A 14,569-nucleotide genomic window follows, 5' to 3' on the forward strand; every position below is an offset into this window, starting at 1 on the left:
GTAGTTAGGGCCCACAATATTGAACACACAGTTCTTGGTGGCTATAGGCTGTACATTTGAGTCATGGAGCGACTCCCCCAAAGACCTCAGAGATCAGGCAGGGATATAAACTCAGTTATCCTGGACCCAAGTTGTTAAGGACCTGATAACTTAATATTAATAACCTTGAACCTGGCCCAGTAATTTATGGAGCTGTATTTCTAAGTGGGTAATGTACAGGACTGCACTGTTATATATTCCATGGACTCTTTCCACAGGTTGTTATGCATGTTTGTGCTTGGACCTGAATAGTTTTCTCCAGAGCTTGGAAAAGTTACTTTTTTGAACTACAACTCCCATCAGCCCAATCCAGTGGCTATGCTGGCTGGGGCTGATGGGAGTTGTAGTTTAAAAAAGTAACTTTTCCAAGCTCTGGTTTTCTCAATAGATCTCAACAGACGTTAAGATTCAAAAAGCTGCACTCGAAACCCTAGCTGTCCTTTTCAGCTATATGGGTTCTTGTGAGCCACCCTCATTCCCCTCCTGCGAGCTGTAATCTGGCAGACGACGCGGGACTACAATGCGGGGCACTGTCACTCCCCAACAATTCAGCCCCCCTCCCCCTCGCTCCCCAATCCTGCCTCGCAGATTGCTAAACAGCGGGAATCTGCTCCTAAGAGGAATACGCAAGTGTCGTCTTGTTGACAAAAGCACCAACCCCCTTTTCCCCTCATTGGCAGGTGTTCACCATAGAGTTGCAAAAAGAAGAGCGACTCCCCTCCCCCGGGAGCCAAACAGGAAGCGGGCTTATACTCGGTCAGACCGTTGGTCGATCTAGCCGAGTCTTGTCTGCACCGCCAGGCCGTAGTACCGCATGCGCCGTGCGCCATGACTGAAAAGGGCGGGAGGACTACAGCGCCCTGCCGGAAGAAGACTGCAACTCCCAGCAGGCCCCGCTTCTTCGTCACCGAAAGCGACTCTCCTAAAGGGTCTGGGAATACCCATAGAGATAAGATGAAAAGGCTGTTGCTGGTCATGCGCGCCGTTTCCGGTGCGTTTGCGCCACTCTGACGAGACTGCTCCCAGAGGACTTGTTGTCTTGTTGTACTTGTAAACCACCCTCATTCCCCTTCTGCGAACTGTAATCTGGCAGACGACGCGGGACAACAGTCTTTCCATATCTACACAATCATTTTAACTGGAAATGCTAGGGAATAAGAAAGCGTCTGCTGCTACCACCTCTCCCAGCTAGGCTCTCCTCCCGATCGCTTTCAGAAGGCTGGGATCACATGACTCAATTTTTCGTACTATCTCCTCTCCGTGGAGACTCCTCTCCTTTCTTGCCTTGGACGAGCTTCCACAGAGAGGACTGAATAAGAAAAAGTAAGTCGTATGATCCCTACCTTTTCTGAGCAAGTGGGCAGAGATAAACCTGTCTTGGATACCTCTGCACATCAAACTAGACAGAACATTCCCAGTATATACCAAAGTCTCGTTCTTCTGATAGTTTGTAATTTGATTCCATGATTTCAGTCTAATATCCATGTTCTGATAGAAGTTTGAGCTGGCAAACATTTTGTTTACTTCTAGAAGGCTGCTGAATTGATTTAGTTTAGTTGTAACTGAGATACTTTGCATAATTCATGATCCAAAGTGCATTGTAAGGGTTTCACACCTATATTCTATCAATATTTTACTGTTGTTCTTGGGACATTTTCATTTCATACTTAATATTTAAAGGATAATACTAGGCTAACTGGTACTTCTAAACATAAAAGAGCTGTATTAACGTTTCATAACTGTTGAAACTGAAGTGATTTTTAATTGCTCAGTATTTACCGTATTTCGTTTATCTTAATGTGTACAGATTCTGTAGAGGAGTGATGATTCCAAAAATATGTGTGTGTGTCCCCCCCCCCCCCGAGGTTTGTAAACTCTGTAAAGCAAGTCAAGAATGTTGAGCTCAGGGTAACATTACACATTTAGCAGCCTTGATTGATTACAACATTAATTTTTCTTGAAAGCTTTTATTTTGTTGTTTAAATCCATTTCTCCCCCCACCATTTTCAGATCTACACTGGCTGTTACGATGGTAGTATCCAAGCTGTGCGGCTGAATTTGATGCAAAACTATCGCTGTTGGGTAAAGAACAAAGCATTTTTACTATTTAGATCTGAAGTCCCTTTAGACCAACGCAAGCAGCTGAGGAGCAATCTTCCTTACCAAACAGCCTCTGCATGATGTTTAGTAGTAGTAGAAATAGAAATAATAGTAGTAGTAATAATAATTTCTATATCACAAACTCATATAAAATATTTATATGTGGTATACAAAATCTCAGTTAAAACCCAAATAAATCATAAATAGAATCAAAGCAAAATACATTAAAGAAACAGAAAAACAAAATGGGTCATCTGGCAAGCAAGTTGTAAACAATTCATTTTCATTCATTACTGAAATAACCAAGTCTTAAGTTTAGTTGGCACCTAAAATTCATTACAGAGAATGCCACCTTGATTTCATTAGAAAAGAGGGTTCCATAACCCTGATGCTGCCACAATAAATGATCAGATCGCACTTAAGGTGCCTGTAAGACAAATAATAAGACTTATCACATTTAACACAGAGATGCTGCTGAAAATGGATTCTCCAGCGGGCACCAGGACACTCCCAAGTAGGTATTGTCTTCACCAACATGATGTCTTATTCAGAATGGCTTAGAACCCAAGCTAGATTCAGCTGAAGGGTTAACTGGGGCAGGGGCACATGTGGAAGCCCTGCCTTTGTGTGCAAGCTGCTCTTGAGATATTAGCTTAAAAGTGTATAGAGAGTTTTTAAGCATGTTCAATTGATCCATATAGAAACCATGCCAGTTGGAACCCTAGTCAAGCTGAAAGGAGGTGAGTCAGCCACTGAGAAGACTCTTTTCAGTAGCTAACACTCTCATGCTGATTGGCTCCTAGGGAGAAGGCATTTACAAGGATCTCATTCTCAACCCAGCAGCAAAAAAGGGGGGGCATGGCTGTGACTATGATGAAGAGACAATTTTAGTGAAGTTTCCTATAGGAAATCATTTCCTTTTGTTTCTATTTCTGTGAATATGTGAAGTACAGCAAGACTTTGCAAAATTTACACTAAAAAAACTCCAAACATAATTGTGGAATAATGGCACTGACTTCTGCAGACTAGTCTCCAGTGGACCTCAGGAGTGTCTCAATTTGCACAAGATAAAACGGTGGGAGGTGAAATATATTCTAGCAAAATTCTAGATGTGCTCTATGTTTTTAATTGACAGTGCCCACCTTGCCTTAAATAAAGTGGTTTAAATATAGCAGGCTGAACACATGCATCTTGGGGAGGCCAAGTTTGCTTTTTCCAACAGCTAGATTCATTGCTGAAGTGGTAATCAGTCTGATTTTACATCAAACTACAGTTTCAGATTCCACTGTTAATGCACCCAAAATTGAAATAGAACATAACCTCCAATTTGAAACACAAAAGGCTGTCTTTACCATCATATGACATTGACCAATAAAAAGGCTTTGAAATTAATAAAAATAAATTTGACACATATTTCTAGGATGAATAATGAGGGAAAAAACATTTTCTGGTTTAGATTCTCTGTAGAAACATTAGTAACACAGGAAAGAAGCAAAGTAAGAAGAACACCAACAAACATACAAAAATATAATTCTCCATCTTTGGAGATGGCAGGTGTTGCCACCACTCACCATATGCTCAGAGGCACATGTTACCAAATTCTTGCAAGCTACACAGCAAGTGGATTGGACTGTGAAAGACCAACCCAAATTGTGTTTGCATTTTGACAAATTTGTAAGGCAGTACGATATCTGAGAGAGGAGGTCAGGTCTGCTGCTCCCCTGATGCATTCACTATAGCTGCCCAATTTCCCTGCTTTTTAAAGTTTGATAGAAATATCTGTGGGCTATAGGTACGTTGTTAAACCACAAGGTTTTTTGCCTATTAGTGAATTCTCTTTTTTATTTTAACTCTTTAGACTCTTGGGCCTTTAAGTGTAAAGATCTTTATGTATTTATTTATTTATTGCTTGATATCCAAAGGTCCCCAAGCGACTTACACAATGTTAAAACAAAAACAAATAAAATAATTGCTCATAATTGTTCAGAAAAATAAACTGTGTATGTTTGATATTTTCTTAGTCTTTTAAGTATACTTGATATGCTGCTTTTCTTTTTCTTTCTTTTTGGTCATGGATAATTTAGGTGAACTTGAACTGAAATGAAAAAGAAATGAAAATCCTTGAATTGAACAGTGAACCGAACTAGTTCATTTTCCAAAGGGATAAAGGTGAACCAAAATGAGATCCTTTTTGATTATGTTGAACTTGCACTAGAACAAGTTCCTTTTTTAAATGAATTTTCCCATCACTGATTATTATTCTGACTATTTTATTTGCATGTTTTAAAGATTGTATTCTTCATTCTTGTTTCAGAACCTGAGATCTTGTATGATGAAGGATGGGATATAAATGTAATAAATAAAAGAGATTTCTCTGCTATTTCTCCTCACCCCCACCACCCAGTTTTTAAACCCAGCACCTTTCCTAGTCCCAATGTCACTAAATCTTACTGGGATCCTTCTTGAGGAAGGGTGGGATATAACAACAACAACAACAATGGATTATATTATATTGAACCCACTGGATCAGACAGGTGTTACAGATTGGGATGTGCTAGAATTCCACCCAATTCGGACTTGATACTGAATATTCTATCAATTTGCTTCTTCACCATTGTTGCAGGTTGGATTTTTTGTAGTGATTTTCCAAAAAAACTTTTTTTAAAAAAATCCACCTGTAAAATATCAATATTAAGAATGAAATTTTTTATCAATATTTCCTTTAGAATCTATATTAATATCAATATTTTTGTGAGGGAAAAATATGGGTTGGTAAAAGCAGGATGAGATCCCACACAGTATTAGAATTACAATCCCTACTCATTCCACTTTTGTCCCCATCTGCTGAGCTCTACAAGGGCAACACTGAAATTAAGGAAGAGGAGGAACTTGACAGGCAGCACCATCCCCTGGTCTGGTTGTAAATAGGAAGGTAGACAGGTGGAGGCTGGCTGAGGTTTGTGGGGCATTGTCCCATTTGCCCTAATGGACCAGACTCCACTGCGTCAGGTTCTGAGAACAGGATGCTAAACTGTATGAGCCATTGGTCTTTTCCAGCAAGGCTCCTCTTATGTTCTTAAAACTGCACTATTTATATGGGGTTCCTGGTCATGTGCAGCCCAGAGCAGTCAACCGATCAAGGCAAGTGATTAATCAATGAAACATTATTTAATTGGTTGACAGCCCTGGTAAACATGCAAGGAGAACTTGCGCATGTTTGTACACAGTCCACACACAGCTAGAGTTACATTTTAAAGAAAAGAAAGGAAAAGAAGGTTAACATAAAGGTCATGAAATTTGATCATCTCCATATTTAAGGTTACTCTAAGCGTTTGGCAAATAGCAAGGCTGCTTTTAATCCTCTGCTTGCTCTTTAGTCTCATTTAATATACAACCTATGAAAGATTATTCCTGAGGTCATTATCTTTAACTGTTGAGAGCATAAATCATGCCTAAGTGACTGAGGTTCTGTGTGAACTCTCGGCACGGTATCTGCCAACGATCTGATGTATGTCTTCCCACCCATCTCCACTGGAGTCAAATGACATGCAGAGGAGGAGGAGGAGGAAGGAATAGCCCTAACTTTTCCAAAGTGAATTGCAGAACATATCGGCAGACATTGACACCATGAATAATTGCAATGTGGGTGGGCGGGACACAGATTTTTACAAAAATTAACAATAGGGGTTGTGTTTTGCCAGACACCAGTCATCGATGATTTGCAATGTTAATTAAGGGGACAACCCAAGCCCAAGTTCAACAGATGAGCAAGTTAGGATCTGGAGGATCTCTGCCTCAGCTCGGGCTATGCCAGCATAAATCCCTCATTCCAGCCAGAACTCAGCTGATTTAGCTGAAACCAGCTCAGCCAAGGCTGGTGTAAGTACTCAAAAAGGAGTATTCTGGGGATGTGGTGGGGGCATGGCCAGGCAGGTTGGAACTTATGCTGGATTCTAATTCCATTCAGCTCAGTCACGTGACCAGGCAACCTGGTGGAACTTTCAATGACAAAATGTGCAAGTCAAATGCTATGTGGAAGGTTCTTTTTCCCTTTGCCAGGCTCAGATTGCAGGAGCCTCAATCCTAAATGGGGTTTGAATCTGGCATACTTTACAGTGGAGTAACTTAAACCAGAGTAAATTACACTGGCTTCCCATAGTTAGGACTGCACCCTAATAAAATAAGAGCCCTGCTTGACTAGGCCAATGGCCCATCTAGTCCAGCATCCTGTTCTCAGAGTGGCCAACCAGATAGCTATGGGAAGCCGACAAGCGGGACCTGAATTGGGACTCCTCTCCCATACAAACACCTTTCCCTTTGGGGTGCAGATCAGAGCTGACAAGCAAAATCTCATCACTAACATTTCCTTGCAACCATTCATACTTATACTTTCATTGTATTATTTGCTTTCTGCCTTGTCAGTTATATGCACATGTATGTTGGGTGTATAGACGAATGCATGGAGGAAATGACAATAGCCTTGCTCCAACTGCCATGTCTCCATCTCAACCTCATTATGTCTACATAGGCTCCACATTACTGAGGATTTGGCCCCAACTTTTCCCTATATGTGGAAGAGTTGTGGCTCAGCAGCAGAGCAGATGCTTTGCATGCAAAAGGTCCCAAACTCAACGTCCCATAATATCCCACAGAGCTGGCAGAGACTCCATCTGGAACCCTGGAGAGCTGCTGATAGTCAATGTAGATAATACTAAACTAGACGGACCAATAGTCTGACTCAGTATAAAGCAGTTTCCCATGTACATCTGAAGGCTTGGTGGTAGAGGACATTCACATATCTCACTGATCCCTCCCCCTTTCCCTTGCACCCAGTATTATGTGTGTGTATGTGTGTAAACAAGTGGAGGAAGGAGAGGAGGATGAAGACAAAAGCTGCACGCTTTAACTGAAGGGCTGCTAGGACGGCTCTTCTCCCTATTTCAGGATGGCTTTGTTGAGTCTGGCACAGAACTGTTACGCCAAAGATTAGACGTGATAAGCAGCTTCTAGAAGGATGTCTGACACAGAACAGATATGCAGAAGGGGGAATATTCAGAAGGTATTGTTGGAATGATCAGTATAGAATATGGCATTAGACTTTAATTCACTTTCACCACCACCACCACCAACAACAACATGATTCACTTCTTCACCTGGCATAGAGGCGAGATGCAGAAGAGGATGCTGACTGGTGAAGCCGGGTGTCCATGTCCACATCGCTCCGGGAGCAAGGCACATTCTCTGCTTTCCGAAACCTCTTGAGCTCCTCCCGGCCCTTCAGGCTCTCCGACCGACCAAGCTTGACCTCCGACCTGGAACTGAAGCCATTGGAGAGCAGAGGAAGGGGGAGAGGACGAAGGAGAGGTGAAGATTCAGAATCCTGGAGTGTTCCCCCTCCCCAAGTTCCAAAGGCACTACAAGCCCAGTGCGCTGTTTTGGCATCACGGAGGCATTATTAGAAATGGCTCAAAGATGCAACAGTTTAAAACAAGGAAAAGATAGATCTATACAGAGTTTCCTTCTTAGAGCACTTCAGGATAGGCTCCCATGCAGGAAATAGCAGTGTCCAAATTGGCAATCCACTTAAATTTCCAATTATTAGCCTGCTATCCTGCTCTGACAAGGGGCTGCCAGATCCACAATAGTGCATTAGTGCGGTCAATGTGGTTGACTTCAAAATGTGGTCAATGTGGTTGACTTTTACCTTCTAGGGTTGGCGTTAGGTATAAACTAACCCTGGGAAAGTGAGTGTTGCCCAGGAAGCAGTGGCCCAGGGAATTGAGACTGTTCTCGGAAGCAAAGGCACCCCCTTGGGGTTACTGCGGTCAAAGGACCTCAGGGGACAATCTTTGACATACTTCACCTATTTTAGGCATTGAAAACAGGCTTCAGAAGTGAATGTGGCTCACATGAAGCCTTGATCTATAACCAGTTTAAATGTCTTTTCATAGAATCATAAAATGTCTCTTGCTGTGTGTACGTGATATTTAAAAGTTTCCTTTTTAAAATTTGGCCAGGGGATTCCCTCCCCGTCCCCCATTTTATAATACTGTTTGCATTTTATTTTGACATTCCCTGGGATGTTCATGCAAGGGCTCCTGTTGCTCTCTGTCCTACCATGACTTGATGTCGCCCTGATTTTCTGTCGTGTCCCTTCATATCATGAAGGCTCCAGTGCCATTTTAAAAACCAGGCAGACATTGTCATCCTTTGGCTGAGCTTCATAAAAGCACACTGTGGTTGCTGATTGCAACATGATTTTGATTGCTGGAATCACAAGTGGGGAGAGTTGCTGTTGCACTTGGGTCCCACTTGTGGGCTTCCTAGAAGAGGCATCTGGTTGGCCACTTTGAGAACAGGATGGTGGACTAGATGATGCCCCTTTGGCTTGATCCAGCAGCCGGGCTCTTCTGATGTTCAGTGTACCTGCTTCCACAGTCTGGCAAATACTCTTGGATGAAACAGATTATCTTGACCCATCCCAGTCTGGTTACAGGACTGAATTGGCCTTGAGAGCCCTGATGGATGGCCTTTACCAGGCTGTTTTTGCCTGGTAGCAAATCGGCAATCGGTGCAGAGGTATTATGTGCTGATAGGGTCTCACTCGTGTCAGCAATCGTGCCACAGAATTCTGCACTAACTGCAGCCCCCAGGTCAGGTAGGGGCAGGACATTCCAACCCTGCTTGGATATGTATATCTTTGCGGAGGATCCCTAGTCAAGCTTTACCAACAGCACAATCCAAACCATATCTACAAGGATGTAAGTCCTATTGAGTTCTGTGGGGCTTAGTAAGTGTTTAGAATTGGAGCCCTCAGGGGCATCCATCTTTACTCTTTGACTGCTGTCATCTAACAACTCCACGACGCTAGGCTCCTTTCTTCCTACTATGGCCTGGTCTGAGGGCACTTAAACCCTTCTTGCCAGAAGCAAGTAGGCTAGATTAAATGTTTCCTACTCAGGCTCCATCTTTTAGCTAAGATTTCTTCATTTCCAATCAGAGAAATGTTTTTGTTTGAATTGTATGCGCCAAGCAACTGTGGTTGATGCTTAATGTATCATGCTTAATGACATCAATTGGGCCTGCCCCTGTGACATCACTAGGGCCCACCCTTGAAATCTCAGGGTTTGGGATGCTTCTTTTTTTTTTTACAATAATTTTTATTCAAATTTTCATAAAACATACAAAACAAAATCATAAAACATTCAAAGACAAAAAACAAAACAAAACAAAAATGATTAAACAAAAAAATAAAATGTTGACTTCCCATTTGTCACAGATCAAATCAGTTAGAGGTCTACAATATATAACAACCCTGTCTCTTAAATTATATTATAAAATCACTTTCCTCCAGTAGTTATCTTAATTAATCATCAAATCTCATAAACATTACTTTATTCTTTCCACAAAAAGTCAAAGAGAGGTTTCAATTCTTTAAGAAATATATCTATCAATTTTTCTCCAAATAAACATGTCGATTAATCCATCTCGTTAATAATAATAATAATCTTATTGTCATAACCATAGTCCAAATAAACATATCGCTTAATCCATCTCATCAAAATCTGTTAGGTCCAATAATTTCAATAGCCATTATTCCATTATCCATATTAATTCCATCTTCCATCTTCAATAGTCCTGTTAAGTCCAGTAATTTCAGTGTCCAATCTTCCATTATCAGTATTCCATAATAATCTTGCTGTCATAGCCATAGTCATATAATAAGAGTCTGATGGGAATTTCCTCTATCCCAAATATTTTCTTGCCATCAATTCTGAATAAGTTGCTGAAATATTGTTGTAAAGTCATATCTCTGTTCTTCTTTTTTACAAAATGCACTGGCTCATCTCTTGAGAGTTTTTCCATTGTCACATGGCTGCAGTTAATTCCATAGATTTTCTCTATATCAAGCTCCATCACGTCATTCCAGTCCAGAAGATTATCCAAGCCATTGATAACTTTATCTCTAATATCTTCATTAATTTCTTCAGAGATAACGTTAAATTCCAAACAGTAGATTTTATTTCTAATATCCATAAACTCCAGATCTTTTTCCAATTCCACATTTGTTCCAATCTCCAGGGCTTGTATCTTCCCTTTATTTTTTCTTTTCTCATCTCTGATCTCATTCTCCTCTCTCACAGGATCCCCTATTTCTTTAAGCTCCTGCGTCATTTTGCTCAGTTCAATTTTCAGCTCCTTACTGCCCTGTCGCAGGGTTTGTTTCGTTATCTCAATCTCATCCATTATTTTCTGAAACATAATTACTTCCAGATTCTCAGCCACTTTCTTGATTGCCATTTTTAAAACCACGAAAACAAAACAAAACAAAAATAAAGAAGAACCACTTCTTATTTCAGCAACAATTGGGTTAATATTCCAGGCTTGATGACATCACAGTATAAACAGAGCAGCCTGCCTTATCTCTCTATGTTCAAGAATACAAAACAAATTTAGTTCCCAGCATCAAAACAGTTAGTGGCGTCGTGAAGAAGCAGATTTGTCAAAATAAAATAGACCAAAAAGAGAATAGTCCCAGACAATATAATGTTCCTCGGAATAGAAATCCCTCTTCTGTTTATATCTTTAGAATGTACTTCCAGGACAGCTTTTTGCAATAGAAACAGAGATAAGCTGTTAATTTCGTGAATAACAGAGAAGAGTTATAGCTCACCCAGAAGTTCTTTAAAGCTGATTCATTTGACAAATCTCTTTTTGCTGCAACAATTTAAACCAGTTTTCTCTTTGAAGAAAAGATAAACGTATCGCATTAATCAGATAGAGCTTGTTCGGAAGTCCGTCCGGCATTGCTGGCTGGACCTTTTCTCATAAATTAATGAAATCCAGTCCTCCCAACAAAAACAGGCTTTTGAGGTTGATCTCTACGTTTCTCCCTGCCCGGGAGAAATTTCATCAGTCAAAAAAAAAATGTTCTGACTGATTTATATCTGAATAAGCTTCTTTTGAGGCGGGAGCCCGTCTCAAAAGCAGGCACAAGCGAAGTCACCCTTCCCGGCTTCTGACCTGGCAACCACAATACCCTAACCCTGGGAGGAAGGGCGGGATATGGATCAAATAATAAAGAATATGCACACATATGAAGGCAAAAGTGGAGATGGAGTGGTGGGGTGAGTTCAGCACAGAGACACAACTAGTCTGCTCTCTCTCATGGCTCACTTTGCAGACTAGGTCTCAGTTGTGAGCAGCTGGGCAAGAAGGCCCAAAGAGGGGCTTCTGAAACACAGTCACACACAAAAAGGCAGGCAGAGGGAACAGATGTGGAGTCTATGGTTTATGCAATACATGTCTACTCAGAAGTAAGCTTTATTGGGTTCAATGGGACTGACTCCCAGGTAAGTGTGTACACAATACATACTCACCTGGGAGTAAGTCCCATTAAACCCAATGGGACTTACTTCTGAGCAGACAAGTACTGGATTGCAGGTCAGTCCTTGTATTACATGCATCACCAGATTGATGGATCTTTATACTATAAAGGGTCATATTTTTTCTCTCCCCCCTCCCGCCCACAAATTGGTACAGCTGCAACCAGACCTTATCTTGTCTAATTATATCCTATATAGGGTTGCCAGGCTCAGGGCCTGAGAATGACTCTGTATCTTTAAGAGGAGAACATTCAGCCAAGTGCAGGTTTTCTCAACACCGTAATGGGAAAAACCACAAGATGGAATTCTCCCTTCCCCCTGCACAACTTTTTAAGATACAGAAGACCTCTTGGAGGCTGGGCCTGGCTTTAATTTGTTCTAATATTTGTCTTTTTCACAGTCCATGGTATCGGTCGTAATATCTGTTTTCAAATTCCACATTTCTAGATTTAATGAACATGAATATTCTGATGTATTGCCACCTATTTCAACTGGGATTCTTAATCTTCTGCAGATAACCTTGAATGGACAGCCATCAATTTTCTGTGAACACAGATCTCTAGTTATGTCCTTCTAAAACAATGGTCCAATTCGCTGGAATTTTTCACTAAAATGTTTCCCCAAGCGCTAACAGAGCATATCCGAGCTTTATTTGAGTTTCTACTATAGCCCACGAGGTGCAACATTTGGCATTCTGGACTTTGGGAAGACACATCCAAAGCTTAGTTTATCTTTTCTCCTAGAAAGTGTGGCAGAGTGGTGGCAGTGCATCATGCAATTTTGGGGAGCACTGAACACAGCTGGCAAGCTGCCGCCCCTCCCTCGCTCCCCAGTCCCACCTCCCCCCCCGCACGCTTTATGCCTTGACGGCCACCTTGGCCTGCGCCTTCTGGAACTCCTGCTGCAGCCGCACCAGCATCTCCCGCTGCTGCTCCGACTGCTTGTCGTATTCCTGCATCTGCGCCTTGTACCGCTTGCTGCAACGACACCATGCAATGTCAGGGGCTGGGCCTTTGCCCACAGCCAGAGAGCACCAGGATCATCCCTGGGGGAGTCAGGGCAGGAAACGCCATGCCCTGCACACTTCCATGGGGCAAGCGCACAGGCCTCTTTCTCTCCTCCCAAACCTTGCAGAGAATCGGCTCTTCCATTCAGCTGCTGTCCATCCCGGGAACAAAAAAGAAACAGGGCAACACCCAGGGGGAAGGTGTGAAGAAGGCCCCATTTGGAGACAGGCCATAGCTCAGTGGTACAGCTGTTGGGGGGTGCCACACTACCTACCCCAGCCTAGCCCAATAAATATGTTCTAGGCCTACAGTGACCAACCAGACACCTCTGCAAAGGGCATCAAGGCAACATCCCTCCCCTGTGCTTTACCCCTTAGCAAGCGGGATTCAGAGGTAGACTACCTCTGGACTGGGGAACCCTATTTAACTACCATGGCTAAGAACCGAAGAGCAGGGTTTGATAATCTGAAAGAACTGGGCATGTTTAGCCTGGAGAAGAGAAGACTGAGGGGAGATATGATAGCCCTCTTCAAGTACATGAAAGGTTGTCACACAGAGTAGGGCCGGGATCTCTTCTCGATCGTGCCAGAGTGCAGGACATGGAATAATGGGCTCAAGTTGCAGGGAGCCAGATTTCAACTGGACATCAGGAAAAACTTCCTGTTAGAGCCATACGACAATGGAACCAATGACCTAGCGAGGTAGTGGGCTTTCCGACACTGGAGGCATTCAAGAGGCAACTGGACAGCCATCTGTCGGGAATGCTTTGATTTGGATTCCTGCATTGAGCAGGGGGTTGGACTTGATGGCCTTATGGGCTTCTTCCAACTCTACTATCCTATGATTCTATGATCTCAGTCGCTCCTCCCACCATGGCAAGAGATCAGCCAGGCTCTGGAGAGCAAGGCCTGCCTGACACTTCCTCCCAAGGGTTCAGCGACTGAAGGGAGGGATGATCCCTGCACCTTTGCCCAGTCCCAAATGTGGGTGGGGAAGCCTGTGGTTTATTTAGCTCTGCGCTTGCTGGGTGCACACACAGGACCAACCCCCCACTTCTGCCTCCCCTCCCTGGCTCCAAGCTGGAGGGGGATGGGGCAGGTTCCTGTACCTGGGGGGGGATGGGGGTAAAACTGGAGGTCTAAACCTGAGAGAGAGACTCCACACTCACCCCCCACCCAAGCAGCTGCGAGCTGGAGAGGGCCAACAGGGGGGCTTCTGTTCACACCTTGTGGTGCCTTTGAAAGATGCACCATGGGGCCAGGGACAGGAGGCCACCCCTCAGGCCATGGAGGTGGGGTCTCCTGATGATGGTAAATCTTTGGTCACCCACCCAATGTCCAATGTTGGAATTTCTATTGAGATGCATAGCAGAGTTGTGTAGTGCTGCGGAACAGAGAGTATTGAGCGGGCTTAGTGTGTGTGTGTGTGTGTGAATCTTTGCTAAGATTCTACCTTCCCTGCAAATTAGTCAGACAGAGACTTTAAAATAAGAAACAACTACTTTATTCTGGAAGTACATGCTTGATAGGAAAGAGTTCTATATCTAGCTAACTGGCTTTGCTGGAGCAGGCTGCACTGGTCCCAGTGCAGCTCTCATCCTGGTTGAGAGGAGAGACAAAGAGAGAAAGAGAACACAGAGAGAGGCGGGAAGGAACTGGGATCAAACATCCTGTTGCTTATCAGTCTAGCAGGAAGGGAAGAGAGGGCAGGATCAAAGGGATCGGTATAGCCTCAACCAGGAAGAGGTCTAGCTCTCTAGCTACCCTTATTAACCCCATGCAGCCTCATACATTCCAACACCCCTTCTCAACGAGAACTTGGTTCATTAGCATGTAACATGATGAAACTGAGGTTATCTTGTCTTCCAGAGTTGCAGCTTTACTGCACAGACCCCTACCCCATAAAAAAGTTCTTACTAGTCTGTCTATTTTGTGAAAGTGACTTCCCATGTTATTTGTGGATGGCAAAATTGGGGGAGGGGATTTCACAGAATGTACTTCAGAGAGGACAGAAGTTCTCTGACAGTTCAGGAGGATC

The 14,569-nt window shown here is 43.0% G+C and overlaps 1 long non-coding RNA gene across 2 annotated transcripts; it reads left to right on the forward strand.

Moving 5' to 3' along the window:
* The first annotated feature begins 1,030 nt into the window (after nt 1-1,030).
* On the forward strand, nt 1,031-12,108 carry LOC133386353 (uncharacterized). 2 transcript variants are annotated; one of them, XR_009763146.1, is made up of 5 exons: nt 1,031-1,362; nt 2,050-2,121; nt 4,224-4,308; nt 7,302-7,503; nt 11,973-12,108. It is a non-coding gene; the product is annotated as an uncharacterized LOC133386353 (long non-coding RNA). The 2 variants fall into 2 exon arrangements; XR_009763174.1 differs by lacking the exons at nt 7,302-7,503; nt 11,973-12,108 and adding an exon at nt 4,454-4,526 and having other exon boundaries at nt 1,049-1,362.
* The last annotated feature ends 2,461 nt before the right edge of the window (nt 12,109-14,569 follow it).

The sequence above is a fragment of the Rhineura floridana genome, chromosome 1 (genome assembly GCF_030035675.1).
Source record: "Rhineura floridana isolate rRhiFlo1 chromosome 1, rRhiFlo1.hap2, whole genome shotgun sequence".
NCBI lineage: Eukaryota > Metazoa > Chordata > Lepidosauria > Squamata > Rhineuridae > Rhineura > Rhineura floridana.